Genomic DNA, 16,222 nt, shown 5'->3' on the forward strand with positions numbered 1-16,222 from the left:
GAGAGATTGATGATTTATGCAAAAATCGACCAAATCACCCTAAAAGGGTAAATTGGTCAAATGAATTGACGATTTATTCAAAAATCGACCAGGCGACCCTAAAAAGGGTAAATTGGTCAAATGATTTGATGATTTATTCAAAATCGACCGAATGACCCTAAAAAGGGTAAATTGGTCAAATGAATTGATGATTTATTCAAAAATCGACCAGGCGACCCTAAAAAGGGTAAATTGGTCAAATGAATTGGATGAAATGAATTTATTCAAAAATGATTAGATTGGACCAAAATTGAATGAATTGGAAAAAATGGATTGGATAAGATGGATGATTTGTTCAAAAATCGATTGAATTATTCGCCCACTGGGTGGTTTCAAGAAATCATTAAAATGCCTTGGTCTATGAGCCTCTAAAATCAAAATTTGGCCTCTATATTTATCGTCTCAACAATGAGGAATCATTTGTGAATTTTCTTCGAATTAATGTCCTTTTACGCAAGGGAATTTTACCAATTTTGAGAAAATGGCCAAAAAGTGATTATTAGATGCTCATATTCCAAAAATTGCTTCATGAAAATGATCGGATCTTTACCTTACCTTGTGCACTACCCCTTCGGATGGTACAAGAAAGGTAAACGTGCAAGTCTCATTTTGGATTATATATCCGAGACATGGGGTGGTTTATTCCTAACACGGGATCCCCTAAATGGCATTCCCTTTCTAGGGTTTATGCGTGATGCCAGTTTATTAAAGCGATATAAATATGTGACAAATATGGCCTAAAGGATATAAATAATGCAACGGGGGAAAAGGTCTAAACATGAAATGTATTTACTGAAAGGTAAGTGCAAAGACTGAAATTTAGACATGTGAGCTATCTAGTGGATGAGTCACTAAAAGAGTGCCAAAGAGGCCCCTTATTGCTATGGCACATGAATGCAGGCCAAGAAAACAAAAAAATGGTTAGTGCAATTGATAGTACACATAACACATTATAACAACAAGATAAAGCAATCAAAGAAACAAAGCAATAAAAAGGAAAAAGGGGTTGGACCCCTCCCCTCGTGAATAGTGTCCCTAACAGGATAAGGCAGACTCTACCTTAGGCAATTCTACTATGGATGCATGAGGTTGGGGTTCGCTAATGCATCTAGACTCGATAAGCTCAGGTCCCCGAGCCTTCAGACTTAGAAATCAAGGGTCATCAATCCCAAGATTCTTTGTCGGTGGCTCGAGCGATTCCCCAAACACCGCTACGCACACATCGTGTCACGGCTACGTGTTTGAGTGAATCTATCAAAACCTCAATCTTCGACCAAAAGCTAAAGGCTATCAACCAATAGCTTTAAGTGGAAGATTGAGTGACCCATTGGAACATGCTACACACACATCGTGTCGTGATCACATGTCCAAGTGAGTCACCTAATCCTAATAGGGTAGAGTGGCGTGACAAGCCACTAAAAGAAAAATAAAGGGATAAAAGAAGTAAAGCGTATGCTCGTATGTTAGTGCTCGTTTGGAGGGGAAGGGTCAAGAACCAACGCGAGGCTCTAGGGTGACCCATACCTCCCAAAATGCAATGCAAGCGCGAGATAACAAGTAAACATACATCCAATCAACCAATCACACATACGTGAGTGAGGGAATAGTTGGATACGCGCGCGAGGCAAAAAGGCCCTAAAAATGGAAAATGCAAGCCTAATATCCAAATGCTATGCATAAAAAGGGTAGAAACAGGAAACGAATGGCTAAGTCAAATGCTTGGACCCACTTAGGAAGTCCCCAGTGGAGTCGCCAACTGTCGCGCCCCACTTTTTGAAATGATGTGTGTTGTGGTGTGGTGTGTGGTGTGCAATGTGAAAAGTAAAAGGCCATGGGACTTATAATGCGACGATTTGGCCAAGTGAAGTTCAAAAGGGTTTTTTGTATCAAAAATGGAGTCGCCACTTGGTATAGAGTTAGGGTGTACCAAGTCACCCAAAAATGATTTTTGTTTTTGAATAAAAAGTAAATAAACCCTTTTTGAGAACTTTTGGGTCTGCGTAACCAAAAGAGGGATCGGGGGTCACATTTGACGAAGGGGAAGGCAAGGATAAAAATCCAAGGCACCCCTTCGACCTAGCCAAGGCTAGTTGCGTGACTTAAACCAATTTTTCCCTAATTTTTCTACCCAAGGTATGTATCGCGTGTTGGATATGTCTATATGAATGCAAAACCCTAGACCTAGGGGTATGGGGGGAAATTTCTCTTCAAAAGGTTGAGTGGTGCCAATCACATTAGTTGTGAAGCCCAATAATGATCCTTTTGGAGAGGTCACACCTAAACCTAAATGACGTAAAAAATGAGTGGAATGCATGCCATGTGAAAGTGTGAGTTTGTGTGAAGTGGGAAGATTGATAAAATACGATACAAGTGGAGGTGTGCAAATGTCTTTGAATGCAAATATATATACTCCAAGTGCAAGTGGGCAAAAAATGCATGTATGCAATTTAAAGAAAAGTGCGAAAGTGTCGGTGTGCAAATGAAGATGAAAGTACTCGTGTGCGAGTAAAGATAAGAGTGTTCGTGTGCAAGTGAAGATAAAAAAGTGTTCGTGTGCAAGTGAAAGTGATAAAAGGGTGCATGTGTGCAAATGAGACAAAAGTGAAAGTGTAATGATAGAGTGGATTGAGAATGCATGAGCTTAGGGAATTTATGCATATTGGGTACGGGGAGACCTAAATCGTGACTCAATTTGCCCTTTGATAGAGGGAATACAAGCGTGCTAAGGCTTAGAAAAAGCCACACTCGTCTATATCCCATATTTAAGGGGACTCTTCAGGCAAATGTACCCTAACTAGCATGAGATGCAAAAAATCCTAAAATGAGGGAAAAGGGGCTCGAGGAGCATGCCAAATGATAAAACTAAGAAAAATGCATGACATGTAGTGAACATGCAAATATGCACTAACAAAAAGGGATGGCCTAATGAGCCACAACTAGCATTGGACTAGTGTGGTGACGTACATTCATCCATTCCATTCATTCATGGTTATGAAAGCAAGTAGACATGCCAAAACACTCGTAAACACGTAGCACGTAGCACTTAGCATGCTCGACTAGATGCAAGAGCCTACTAAAGCAATTAAACATGTAGCAACAAAAACAAGCAACCAAGGGGAAGGGGAAATGGACCAGATGCTCTACGAGCCCTAGCTATTACAAGCCAAGAGGTGTACACATACCCCATGAAAACATAAAGGGGAAGGGGAAATGGACCAGATGCTCTCCGAGCCCTATCTATTACAAGCCAAGAGGTGTACACATACCCCATAAAACTTAAATAAAAGTAAAAACAAGCAAATGCAGGCAAGGAGGTAAGGAAAGCGGAGTAGGCATGCATATTCACATAACACGTAGGAGCACGTAAGGCTAAATGTAGTGCAAATGAGGGATAGAGTGTACCTCCCTTGAATTGACGCCCCAATGAAGTGGAATTATTCAATTACCCTCCAAAATAAAAGAAATGGTCAAGGTACCAATTTATTTGGGAAAATTAAAGAAAATGTGCAAAAACAAAGCTCACTTGATCGTAAAGCCTCTAAAGTTATGGCTTAAATGCAAATGACAAAGCATGGTAGTTAATTGAAGTAAAGCAAGCAACGCAATTGCAAAAATTAAAGCTACCAAGGACCAAATTGAGGACATTATTCAATTGGTTGGGTCATAATGCATTGCTGCAAAAATCACAGGGACCCAATTGATTAGTTTTCTCAATTTTGTGGGTCATAGTAGCATAAGGTGAAACTTGAGGGGGTTAAGAGGCAATTTTAAAGAATTATTTCATGCATGCACGAAGCCTTTGTTTCTCATCTTCTGGTTTACCTTCAACCGCAGCCTGTTGCTTCATTACCAACCCAAACATTACCAACCAATAACAACTTTTGAATCAAATGATCATAAGACAATCCCCCAAATCACCAACCAAGCCAAATAATACACTATCATTGCTAGATCAAATCAGGAAAATCCGGGTTGATGGCTGTTATTTTCTAAGTTGCTAATCACACGCATGCCTTGTAAAAGAAAAACAGCAACTAAAATCTGGCGTAATGCTGCCCAAACCAAAAACCCCTCAAACATGCTCTTAAGCAAACCCCAAGATTCACAAAAACGCAAGGAAAACTGCTACTGGAACATATGAACGAACAAAAGAAAGACCAGCCGCGAACATCGAAAACATTTCTGCATTTTTCAGATATCATTTTCTGCAGCTATTTTCTATTAAGCTTCAATCAACCAAGAATGAAATTGCTGCACTTTGCTTGCAAACGAACCCAGATTTTCTGGTTCAAATACACAGCTTCGACTAGGATTAAGCAACTAACAACTTTAGATTAAGCAACCATGATCCAAGCGAACAAGCAACTCAAAAAAATGTCATACTTAGTTCTGGAAAAAAAAGCATGCGTGCGATTCAAACAAGGGATAAGAAAACGGTTATTGCAGCTACGGTAGCGATTACCTGGGATCGAGCCATACCCTCAGAATCTGAAACTTATTCGAGAAGGCGATGGTGTTGACACTGGCCTGGTGCCGCTGCGATTCCACGACTGGAAGCGTGGGGAGGTGGATGTCCAGGACGTCTACCTTGTCGTGGGCGATGAGCTGGGTGTCGACGGTCTCTCGGTCGATGTCCCAGATGGTGCAGGTGGTGTCGACGCTGGAGGCGCTGATGCGCTTGGGCTCGGCCTCGTTCCAGTCGAAGGAGGTTAGGAGGTCGGAGAACTCGCTGTTGCGGTTGTTGTTGAGGAAGCTCTTCATGTCGACACGGGCTCCATCGTCGGCGACCCTCCAAACCCAGTCACTGGAGGTGGCGAGGAGGTCGGGCTTCTGGTACTCCTTGTCAGGGATGAAGATAATCTTGGTAGGAAGATAGGGATGCTCGAAGCAGAGGTTGGGGTCGGAGCGGATCTCGCCGTTGGTGTCATCGAGCTGGACGATATCCAGGCGGTTGGGATACTGCTTCATGAGACTGGCGATGGTTAGCCGGTATTCTTGGTCCCTGCGGACGCTCTAGTTCATGGCGTATATGTGCCACGGCGCCTCGTAGGTATAGATATCCGACCTTCGTTGCTGTTCATCAAACGCATCTTGGGGAATCGCTGCTAGCCCCCCAAAAACTCCCTGCTCTCTCCAGTTTTTAGCCGTTCTCTCCTCTCAGTTTTTCCTTTCTTTTTGCCGTCCCAGAAACTCTCCCTCGCTCCCCAGAAACCCTAGTAGCTTTCTAGTTCTTTTCAGTCCTTCACTCCAATAAGCCTCCGCAGCCTTTTTCTTTCTACCGCCGCCAACCAAAGCTCTCCTTTTCTCTCCGCTGTTTTCTTTTTCACCTCATCCGAGAACCTCCCCCCTGCGGCTGCTGGCTCTCTTTCTATTTATATGGAAACCTCACAACCCTAAACACTCCCAGCCCTCTTCTGTATTTACAGCCAAGGGCTGCCCGAAGCCCTTCCTTGCAAGCTTTGCCAAAACGCAGCTTGCATGCCGCATTTTCTTTTTTTTTTTTTTTTTTTTTTTGCAAACAACATTAAAACAACAGAAATAAATAACAAAAAACACTTTAATTAATATTGGATGAAAAATAAACTAGAAACAACGAAAAAATGCAATTTCCAAATCATCATCATTTTTCATTTTTCATTTTTCCTTTTTTTTCTTTAAATAATGAAACTAAATCCTAAACAACTAAAACATGTTTTTTTGAACACTTTTCTTTTTCCTTTGAGAAATTCTAGCTAAAATGGCTAAAATAACTAAAACTAAAAGTAAATAAAACTAAATGTGACGAATAAAAATAGAACAAATAAAAACGAATAGCAAATGAATAAATAATAAAACACCAAAAATTTGGTGTCTACAAACCAACTAACATAACTTTTTCCAAAAATGGCCATTTCCTGTAAGGAAAACAAATGGAACGGAATGAGCTTAAGCCCAGTGAGTTACTACCACATAAGCAACAAAGATCACTTAAGCATAACCTTTCATTTCAAGTACACAATTAAGGAATAAAACAAATCAGTAAAAGGATACGGACGGCTCTCAAGAGCCCATTTCCACGCTTATATTCTTGATCCAATCTCATTGACTCTCCGTCAACGTTTATGAGTACCAACCGTAGAACCCACTTCACTCCCATCCCTTCCACCAAACATACCCCAACCGGGCCCGCACTCCAAGCAGTAACTTTAGGTGATACTCGAGTACACCGGAACCAAGGGTCTCATTACCACAAGATTCCCATTTCAGTCCCCGTGGCTAGTCACTTTTCACGACCAAGCCCTCGCTGGCTCGATTCAAGCGATTACCAACGGGGTCGAGCTCAGTAGTACAGTAGGGCCGTTGGATACTCGTCCAACCGACACCCAAACAATATCCCATGAATGGAATCCAATAATTCATATAGCAGTACAGTAATACAGTGAAACGGTAAACAGTCAGTCACAAGAATAAAAGGAATGAGGGCGGTCAAGTACACCCCCACCCTAATCATTTCCAATAGCCAAACAAGCCTTCAAGGCATCACAATCACACATAGCAAAGCCACATTATAAACATCCAAGTGAGTAATATACTCACCAATTAAGTAAGTGAGGTTTCATGCACCGCCGTCCAAAGTACGTCGTGCACTAACGTTACGCCCTAGAACATGTAAACAATTACCATAAGACTCGATAACGAGTCACAAAGCCATGCCAATCGCAACCCCAATAGGGTTTCATATGCATAAACAAGTAGCATAGATAACCAGAAATTCCAGCAATGCACTCACGTGACCTTAACAAAAAAAACAGTTTTCGTCCTCCTTTTGCGGTAATGGCACAAAATGCTCTACGCTTATCGGATGAGGGTGTAAGACCCACCATCTCGAAGCTAAAAGACAGGGATACAACAATGTAGAAGGCCACTCAGTCCAAATCCTAGCACAACTAGGTCAAAAATGCAGAATACCAAACCAGAACCGTAATTGCAGGTTCCTAAATCACACAATGCTGTAATTCGTCCAACTCAGTCTACACAGGTCCAAATGCATTGATTCCAAAGGCATATGATAGCTAAGACATTAAGATACATTTCATAAGAAGACACCAACATCCAAATCCAAAGAAATTCCAGTCAAAACAGACGATTACAATCGCAGTTCGCACATTCTGATCACCCAGAACAGCAACAGTAAAAACGACATATCTCATTCTACACTACTCCAAATGACCTGAAATTTTACAGGCATCTCAAACACATCAATACCTACAACTTTCATGTTTTAAGAAAAGGCCAATTCGGCCTATAACCAAATGATCCAAAACCGGACAGAAAAGGGGGTTATGAAACCCTAACTTTTCACATTTCAATCCAAACTCAAAATTGATTGCAATTTCCTATCATATACATCCACTAGAGGCATAACCCCTTATTACCAACCATCATAAATAACCACAACACCATGATCACATTAAACCAGAAAATTCCTCAAAAAAATGAAAACTTCACCAATTCATTCCAAACCAAGAAATAAACCACAATTTTCAACACTATAGCCACCATTAGGCACAAATTAAACATCATTAGGTGTAAGAGGAAGTACAAGCACCACTTACCAAGTAAACAAGAGAGAGGAAGTGGTAGAACACCTTAGCTTCTCCAAGAAACTTCACCAAAACACTCACTAACACCAAATGGAGGAATTTTATGGAGTAGAAACTAGTTTAAGCACTTGAGTTGGATGATTGGCACTAAATGGTAGCTAAACTTGGAAGAGTTTTTCTTTCTTCTTTGATAGAGAGGGCCGGCCACCAAGGAGCAAGAAATGGTGATTTTTGGTGGTAATTTTAAGATATTTAATGTGAGAACCCGTAAATCCCCTAATATGTTTCCTAGGGTCTTTCCCCTTAATTGCATGTTTTCTGCATTTTCTGGCTTAGAAAATTTTCTTGGTGGATTTTATGGGTAATTATAGTTTTTAGATGATTTTTCTAGCATTGGATAGTTTTTGAAAAATTAAGGATATATAATGGACGTGGGCCCCACTAGTGCGTAAAGTTCGGAAACATTCGGCCAATTAGGTTAAGTTTTGGATACTGGTTGAACTTTAGCGGGTGTTAAGAGATAAGTAGAGAATGAGATATGATTGATGTGAGAGAGAAAAGAAAGGATAGGAATGCATTAATGGAGTGCCACGTGTCACTTGGTGATTGGTTTTGACTTAAGAACACTATTCATTTTTTTTGACTTTTGACCAAAATTGGTTAAATATCTAAAAATTTCACAAAAAAATCACCATTTTCTTTCACCTTGTGGCCGGCCCTCTCTCTTGCCAAGAAGGAAGAAAACTTCTTCAATCTTCAAGCTTTCCACTAGCTCAAATCATCCAAATCAATCACACAAACTAGTTTCCACTCCATACAATCTTTCCATTTAGTGTTAGTGGTGAGTTTGGTGAAGTTTTGGGAAGAGCTAAGGTGGTCTACAACTCCTCTTCTCTTGTTTACTAGGTAAGTGATGATTGAACATCCTCTTATAGCTAATGATGCTTATTTTGTGCCTAATGGTGACTTGAGTGATGGAATGTGTGATTTATTTCTTGATTTGAAGTGATTTGGTGAAGTTTTTATTTTATTGAGGAATTTTCTGGTTTTATATGAATGGGATGTTGTGGCTATTTTTGATGATTGGCAATGGCTTATAATGACTCTAGTAGGTGTGAATTATTGATAATTGCAATCAATTTTGGGTTTGGTTTGAAATGAGAAAAGTTAGGGTTGATAACCCCTAATTCTGTCCGATTTTGGATCATAGGGTTATAGGCCGAATTGGACTTTGCTCAAAACATGAAAGTTGTAGGTATTGATGATTTTGAAGTGCCTGAAAAATTTCAGGTCATTTGGATTAGTGTAGAGTGAGATATGTCGATTTTACTGTTGCTGTTCTGGGTGATCAGAATGTGCGAACTGCGATTGTAATCGTCTGTTTTGACTGGAATTGTTTTGGATTTTGATGTTGGTATCTTCTGATGAAATGTAGCTTGATGTCTTAGCTACCGTATGCCTTTGGAATCAATGCATTTGGACCTGTATAGACTGAGTTAGACGAATTACAGCATTGTGTGATTTGGGAACCTGCAATTACGGTTCTGGTTTGGTATTCTGCATGTTTGACCTAGTTGTACTAGGATTTGGACTGAGTGGCCTTATACATTGTTGTAGCCCTGTCTTTTAGCTTCGATATGGTGGGTCTTACACCCTCATCCGATAAGCGTAGCGCATTTTGTGCCATTACCGTATAAGGGGGCCAAAACTGTTTTTGTTGTTAGGGCTCATATAGTTACATTTCCTAATTTTCTGGTTTGCTATAGTTACATGTTCTGGTTTGTTGTTATGCCGTCCATTTATTTTCTTGGAAATTGAATGAGTTAAAGTGGTGTTGAAATGTATTTTGTATCACATTGGGTGTATTTCCTTGAGAATTTCATTTGGGTCTTTCAAATAAGGATTCGAGGGCTAAGTTCTAGTTAAATTTGTATATTTCCGCAAGACAACTAATGTGACCATTTTACCATTCGAAAACGATATTTCTTAGTCTATCAAGTTGGATTATCAATTGTTTTAAGTTAGGTATTTTTCGTCGGAAACTTAATAACCTTTTGGAGTTAGTTTTGTACTTAATGTACTTAATGTATCAACCCTAGTTATTTCATCCACTGGCCCTAATGGACTCCTTTCACTTTAAAGTCACCTTTATTCGTTTTACTCGCTTTACTCGTAATTAGCCGAATTCCTTGATTTCACTTACTTGTTTTGCTATATGCCTTGTAATATTCTTTCTCGTTAAATCTTAGGTTTTCTCGGTGACCGAGGGTAATATCTGGAAGAATATTTTGCACGTTATTTTGCATAATTAGGTGAGTGTTCCTTGCTTGTTACGTTTCATGATTATATGGCTTGTTTGAATGATTGATAACATGTTAAATGCTTTCAATGATTGCTAAACGAGTTTTCGAGGCGAGTGTGTACTTTATCGCACTTAGCCTAAATGATTGTGAAATTTTAATGACTGAGCGATTGAAATGTTAATTGTGCATGAATGTAAGCCTTTTGGGCTGAACTGGCCATTGCCCCTTGTTACCGGTCGTCTCGAGCTAGAAGCGGACTCGGTCGGGCGATTAGGGACTTGGGTGAACGTTTCGGTATACTCGAGTATTACCTTGTAGGTTGGTGGAGCCTGGCCAAAAGCCAGGGACGGGGTGAATGAAATGAATGAACGGATGAATGAATGAGGGGTTCGTGAAGAGTCTTGAAGCGAAACTCTCCGTAGGGGATGCCCGCGTGCGGGTGGCAAGCTGATAGGTACCCTGTAATGTGACCCTGAGAACTGTTACAGTTGGTATCAGAGCCTGCTTCGCGTGGTCCCTGCGCGGAGTGAGCCTGGATTGAGTGGTGAATAGGTAATTTTCCTGTGGAATCTGAGGACCATAGATAGGTACGTCTGGGAGGAATTCCGATTGTAGATGGTTTACTCTTGGGACTGGCCAGCTCGAGAGGTGAATTATCTTATTTCGGATTCTCGTACCCGAGTACTCCAGAGTTGAGGTAGTGCTAAGTATTTGAGACTTGTATTGTGGGAACATGAACAGGCTTTGTTCGACTGGAATGAGTACAAGAGGTTAAGGGATATCTGGTGTGAATAGTAAGTGACGTGAGGGACCGGACGGGGTTACCTTAGCTAAGACTGGGACGACACATCACCTCCTCGTTTGATTCGCCTATATATTCTTATTACATGACGTTAGTTGGTGTATTTGAGCATATGAATGTTTGCCTGACTTGATATGTACTTGTGTATTTGTAACAGCCCCACTTTCCCCTAAGGCGAACCAAAGGGGTTAGCGGACTGCCTGCCCAGCTCTCGCCAGGACTACGGATCAGATTAGAGCTATCTATTGCGATCCAGAACTTACAAACGAGCGTAAACAGGTCAAAATGGTAAAATAACCCAAAATAAAATGAGATGAAATCCGGAGCCGGCCATGAATAGTAACCGACCCGTCAGAACCCAACCGAAATAGCTAACAAACATTTTCATCTGATCTTTAGCGTTTACAAATCAAAATGACATACAAAAGCTTTCAAAAGATAATACATATACACGGTTTGCCAAATCAAAAGAGAAACGCCCCAAAAGTACACTTAGGGTTTTAATACATGAGCTATACAAAACATATGTTCAACTAGCTCAAGTCGGCAACCGATTATCAAATCCAGTCCAAAAGTATTTATTTTTCCTGTAAGGAAAACAAAAGGAACAGAACGGGGTGAGCTTGCGCTCAATGAGGTACCAAACAGATAGCATTAAAATCATGGCATTTCACATTTAACAAATCAGATACACATGTCAGATGTAAAGCAAAGGAACCAATGATTCAAATCAGAAGGATACGGGTGGCTCTCAGGAGCCAAATTTCCAGCGCAATACTTGATCCTAACCGGTTGACTCTCCGTCAACGTATATAGAACCAATGCGTCCGTAGACCCCTCTTATCACCGAATTCCGTCCACCAAACACCCCTTTACCGGGCCCGCTCACCTCAAACGAACAAAAATGGTAATACTCGAGTATACCCGGAATCAAGGGTCTCAATACCCAAAATCCCCGAACAGACTACCGTGGTTCGTTATCTAATCGTCCAGGCCCTTGCCGGCCCGACTCGAATAACTTAGCCACAGGATTGAGCTCATAGGTCATAGAAATCCGAACAGAAATCCGAACAGATGCAGACACAGATAACAGATTCAAATTTTTGCATAGTAAATTGGCATATGAGCAGACTAGAGAACGAGTGTGATAAAGTACACCCTCGTCTCGAACAAATAAACAGATTGCAGAGCAGAAATCAAGTTAAATAGCAATGGAGGGGAGTGGTACACTCACCGGCTTAACTTCAAAAGTTTTCACTTCAGATTGGCCTTAATCGCCAAGAAACCCTAAAATAATCAAAATAAATCAATTGAAGGTTTTACTTCCAGAATCGAGTAAACACAATGCACATGAGGCTCGACTACTAGTCGTATGCCTCGCCAAAATAATTACTAATGCAAGGGTGGAAAACATGATTTTCTTGGAAACAAAAAGGTAACATGAAGACTTAGGTAACATGAAGACTTAGGCGCAAACAACCCAAAAGCCTTTCATTTCCACCAAAAGGCAAATCTACTTAAAGGAACCAAACGGCCTAGAAAATCGGGCAGCACCGTCCCTAAAATTCTTACTTTTCCAGCCATTAAGGCTTCATTATTTCCTCAAATTAGCCCCAACATTTCACACCAAAGGTCATCTCATTTCCCAAAAGCCGTACAGGGCTCAAAGTGGTACAAGTACAAAAGTTAGCTAGGAAACAACCAAAATGAAAGCAAGCCCTAAGAGAGACTCGACGACGAGTCATAAAACAATGCTGAACACAACCCCAATAGGGTCTCATATGCATAAATAAACATGGTAGCAAACCAGCAATTAATATATGACCTTAACTTAAGCCTTAATAGAAAAACCGTGTTTGATCTTATAATGCGGTAATGGCGTCAATTTCACTACGGTTATCGGTTGGGGGTGTAAGACCCACCGATTCGAAGCTATGAAACAGGGCTACAACAATGTAGAAGGGCACTCAATCCAGTTCCTAGCTTAACTAGGTCGAAAGTGCCAAATACTATACCAGAATTACCAAAACAGGTTTGCAAAACACAGAAAACTGTAATTACTATAACTCAGTCTATACAAGTCCAAATGCCGAAATTCCAAAGGAATATGATAGCTAAGACATCCAGTAACATTTCATCAGAAGACACCAACTTCAAAATCCAAACCAAATCCAGTCAAAATAGGCAATTACTATCGCAGTTCCGCACATTCTGTTCACCAAAAACAGCAACAGTAAAAACGGCATAACTCTCTCTATACTACTCCAAATTCCCTGAAATTTTGCAGGCACTTCTTACTCACCAATACCTACAACTTTCATGTTTTGAGCAAAGTCCAATTCGGCCTCTAGCTATGACCTAAAATTTCGGACAGAATAGGGGATTTAAGAACCCTAACTTTTCAATTTTCACACCAAATCCAAAATTGATTGCATTTAACCACAATTCACACTCACTAGAGTCATTTCCAACCATTACAATCCATCATACAAGCACCCAACATCAAGATCATATTAAACCAGAAAAATCATCAATAAAATGAAAAACTTCACCAAATCACTTCAAACCAAGATAAAACCAGAAATTTCAGCACTTCAAGCACTAATAAGCATAATTTAAGCTTCATAGGGTGTAAGAGGGTGTTCAAGCTTAACTTACCAAGAAACAAGAGAGAAGAGGTTGTTGAACACCTTAAACCTTCAACCAAGCTTCAATAAACAACTTACTAGCACTAGAAGGTAAGATTGTATGGAATGGAATTGGATGTAACCAATGTTTTTGGTTGATTTGCAACAAGTAGAAGCTTGAATGGTGAAGAAAGTTTCTTCCTTCCTTGCTCAAGGTGGCCGGCCAACAAGAGAAGAAAAATGGTGATTTTTTGTGCATTTTTTTGATATATAATCCTTTGGTCAAAAAAGTCAAAATTGGGAATAGTAATTCTTAAAAAAACTTCCAATGAGGAGGTGACACTTGTCACCTCCATAAATGCATTCTTATCTTTCTTTCCTCTCTCACATCAATCACTTCACACATTCTACTTATCACTTAACACCCGATAAATTTTAAACAGTATCCGAAACTTAACCTTATTGGCCGAATTTTTCCGAACTTTTCGCACTAGTGGGTCCCACGTCCACTATTTACTCTTAATTTTCTAAAAATTCTCCAATGCTAGAAAAATCATCTTAAAACTATAATTGCTCATAAAATCCACTAAGAAAATATTTCTAAACCAGAAAATGCAGAAAACATGCAATTAAAGGGAACTAAACCCTAAGAAAATAATTAGGGTTTTACGGGTTCTCACACTCTCCCCCCCTTAAAAGAATTTCGTCCTCGAAATTTCTTATTAACGGAATCTATCAAATCTAGAGTACCCAACGGACCATACCTTCTCCATCCTCAGACGAGTCAGGGACCTGATGCTGCTCTAGAGAATATACTCGAGCTGGTGCCTTCGATCCCGTCCCTTCTCCTTTCGTCTGTCCAGGGTTGTTCTTGGCGGGTTGCTGAGAATTGGGCTTGGTCGGTGGCAGAATCCCTCTCCGCTCGCGCAGGCGAGCTGGACAGTTAGCAATCCGATGTTCAGCGCTTCCACAGCGCAAGCATTTTCCTTCTTTCTTCCAGCAATTTGTTTCCGTATGACTTGGCCCTCCGCAATATCCACAGGGACCACGAGTAGCAGAGACCAGTCCTCCCTGAGGGACATCACGCGACACCCCTGGTTGCCGTACTTCCCCGTTTCCCTTGCGAACTTTAGAGATTGTACTATTATCTGCTTGTTCTGAGCTGCTCCCCGGAAAACCCCTTTTTCTTGCTTGGAAGTTTCTAACTTGTAACCCTGCAGTTTCAACGCGCTGGGCTTTTTCCACCGCATCACTAAAGGCATTAAGTTGGGCTACCGCCAGATCTTTTTGAATTTCCACGTTCAAGCCCTGGATAAAACGCCTTATTCGCCGTTGCTCGGTCATGATGAGTTCGGGCGCAAATTTGGATAGGCGGGTGAATTGACTCTCATATTCCGCCACAGTCTGAGCCCCTTGCCGGAGCCGGATAAACTCGTCCTCCTTCCTCTCCTGGACTAGAGGAGGGAAAAACTTTGCATTAAATTCTCGGATGAAGTTCACCCAAGTCCTAGGCGTCTGCTCCCGCTCCCATTTCTGTCTAATTACGTTCCACCAGGAACGGGCAGCTCCCTCCAGTTGGAACACGGCAAAAGTGACCTGCCTTTCGTCAGGGTAGTGTAGGGCCGCGAATATATCAACCATTTTCTCAAGCCACTTCTCAGCAACGTCGGGGTCGGGTCCCCCAATAAACTTTGGCGGGGAAAACTTTTGAAAACGTTCGAGAGCTCTATCCTCGCTCTCGACGTGGTTACCAGGGTTCCCGGGGTTAGGGTTTGGGTTTTGGCCCTGTTGTTGTACTACTTGTGCTAGTAGGTTTGTCATTTGCTGCATAGCGGCAGCTATCTGCACATTGGGGTCTATTTGGGATTCAGGATTGGGTCCAGTAGAGGTTTCCCCCGTTTCCCTAACCGGCGTGGGTTGTCTAGTTCCGCGCCCACGTCCCCGACCACTTCGTGTTCCTTCCATAAGTTTCACTCGGTCTAGGCAAGAATGCTAAACCAAAATAAGCACGATACATGTAAGTAACACTCAAAACTTTTATGATAACACACATTTATACATTCCAAACAAGATCAACGCATATATACAAGTCGGTCAAAATTAGGCCGCACACATACATACAGCCAGTTAAGTCAAGTACAAACATAGACGATCCACCGAGGAATGGCCTTTCTAGTTCACCAAATCCTTTCTAACCTAGGCCCTCATATCTTTCGTATCCGGGCGCAAGAATCCCATCTAAGATAATTCACAACTCGAGCCGGCCGGTCCCAAGAGTAAACCATCCTTATTAAAGATTCCTACCCGACATACATACCTAGCTTCCTCGAGTCCTATGATAATGATTCGTACACTTATCACATGCCCGGTTCATAACTTACGCTCAAACGAGCACTTAGACATATTCATGAAATTAGGACCACAACACCACTTGGCCCAGTCTCACTCCGCGCAGAGACCACGCGAAGTGGCTCTGATACCAATTGTAACAGCCCCACTTTCCCCTAAGGCGAACCAAAGGGGTTAGCGGACTGCCTGCCCAGCTCTCGCCAGGACTACGGATCAGATTAGAGCTATCTATTGCGATCCGGAACTTACAAACGAGCGTAAACAGGTCAAAATGGTAAAATAACCCAAAATAAAATGAGATGAAATCCGGAGCCGGCCATGAATAGTAACCGATCCGTCAAAACCCAACCGAAAGAGCACGCAAACATTCACATCTGAACTTTAGCGATTACAATCCAAAAGGACATACAAAAGTTTTCAAAAGTTAATACATATACACGGTTTGCCAAATCAAAAGAGAAACGCCCCAAAAGTACACTTAGGGTTTTAATACATGAGCTATACAAAACATATGTTCAA

General features: G+C 41.2%; 1 pseudogene; it reads right to left on the reverse strand.

The window, feature by feature from the left end:
* Nucleotides 1-4,501: 4,501 nt before the first annotated feature.
* The window catches only part of LOC113756393, a 33,365-nt pseudogene continuing 21,644 nt past the window's right edge, over nucleotides 4,502-16,222 (reverse strand).

This window comes from Coffea eugenioides, unplaced genomic scaffold (genome assembly GCF_003713205.1).
Source record: "Coffea eugenioides isolate CCC68of unplaced genomic scaffold, Ceug_1.0 ScVebR1_2273;HRSCAF=3270, whole genome shotgun sequence".
Lineage (NCBI taxonomy): Eukaryota > Viridiplantae > Streptophyta > Magnoliopsida > Gentianales > Rubiaceae > Coffea > Coffea eugenioides.